At 21.5% G+C, this 1,945-nt stretch overlaps 1 pseudogene; it reads left to right on the forward strand.

Annotated features, from left to right (window-relative positions):
- Positions 1–1,210, forward strand: part of LOC113372937 — a 13,840-nt pseudogene extending 12,630 nt beyond the window's left edge.
- Positions 1,211–1,945: the final 735 nt, after the last annotated feature.

The raw sequence follows: 1,945 nt of genomic DNA on the forward strand, positions 1-1,945 counted from the left end.
TGTCATCAACATTTTATAAAAAGCACAAAAATTTTTTTTGTAATTTTAAGTTGCAGAGAGAACAAAACGTACTAAAATTATTTTCAAAATACCTTGATTACTACAATTAATAATTTTATTGTACGTTTCGGAACACATCAGCAGTATAACAAAATAAAAAATTTATTTAATGATTAATTTAAGTAACAGTGGGAACAAAATATATTACAAGTACTTTTAAAATTAATTCGTTTTATTTTTTGTACGTTTCGACACACAATTTGTGACATCATTTAACGCCAAAAAGAACATTTTTTGTAATTTTTTAAAACATTTATGAATATAATGAAATCAAAACAAAGAAAAAACACATTTTTGTAATTTTATAAAACATTTATGAAATATAATAAAATTGTGTTTAAAATACGTTTCGGCACACATGTGTGTCATCAAAAAGTAAAAAAAAAACACATTTTTTTGTAATTTTAAGGAACGGTGAAAACAAATAATAAAATTATTTTTAAAAGATAATAGAACAAATTCAAATATGTATAAAAAGTATGGAAGTTTGAAAAAAATTAATGAGCTCTCTGTTTGTATCACTAGTATTATTTATAAATTTTAATTTAATTATTATTAATTAAATATTTCATACTAAAAGTTAAGGATATTTATTTTTCAACGATAGTTATTAATGATTATTTAAAATATCAAAAAAATTGAATTGTAGCTCGTACAGTTTTATAATTTTATCTCAAACGATTTAGAATGACTGAAACGTCAAGAAAATACAAAATTAGCAAATCTGATTTTTTGGTTTTGGGATGTTATTAAAATGTAATAAAAATCAATATTAGTAATATTAATAAAACATATTAAATATGTTTGCAATATAAATACGTAGAACGGTGAAAGCCCAGTGGTCTCAAAATTTAATTTACTCATAAAAACGTACCAAATAAATGAATTTCAAAATTTTTTGTTACAAATTTCTTACACCGAGACCCGTATTACTATTGCCCAGTGTCCATTATTCCATACCCAGGTCTTTTCTTAAAGTTATTCCTTTAATTTTACATTATTGTCGAATTAATTTCAGGTAGATGTATATTTGTGCTACAGATTTCGATACAAAAGACAAGAAATGAGATTAACTTACCTTTTGCTGCTAAAACCTTCTGCTTCAGCCAAAACTGCAAACTTACCTGCAAAAGAAAAGAAGTACTGTTAGAAGAAATAATAATAAAATAAAATTTTGGGGTAATAAAATTTATAATAAAATAAAATAAAATCTTCTGTGTGACAATTAAAATGTTTGTTTGACGTCAAATGGAAATTGGTTTGTTTATGCTAAAATAGTAATTGAAATATAATGGATATGTAATAAAAATAATTTAGTTTTAATATATATATATATATATATATATATATATATAAATATATATAATAGAATATATATTTCATTATAACCTCGAAGTACTTTTTAGTTCAACTTGCTTGCTTCACTTTTTAATTTAGTATGTATTTACTTTTTGATTTAATTTTCCAAAATTAAATATTTGTTGTAGAGTTTTGTAATTTTGGTATTTTGTTCTTTAGGGTTAATAGTTTTATTATAAATATAAATTTATATATATTATGATGCAATTTTTTAAAAAATCAACGATTTTATTAATCTAATCAAAGCTAGCTATTATCAATATGCTAGAGCTTTGGTTTGATGTTAAGTATATATTTAATTTTTAAAATTTAAATATTTGTTCTAGAATTGTGTAATTTTAATATTTTGTACTTCAGTGTGTATATGTTGAATTTAAATATAAATTTATGTATATTCTGATGCAAATTTTGTGAAAAAATCAGGGTTTTTCTGAATATAACCAAAGCTAGTTGTAATCAAGTTTACTTGCTGTGCTTTTTAGTTAAGTTTTTATTTAATTTTTAAAATTCATATATTTGTTCTAGA

This window comes from Ctenocephalides felis, unplaced genomic scaffold (assembly GCF_003426905.1).
Source record: "Ctenocephalides felis isolate EL2017-DRISC unplaced genomic scaffold, ASM342690v1 CF-g0.4_SCAFFOLD_01604, whole genome shotgun sequence".
Classification (NCBI taxonomy): domain Eukaryota; kingdom Metazoa; phylum Arthropoda; class Insecta; order Siphonaptera; family Pulicidae; genus Ctenocephalides; species Ctenocephalides felis.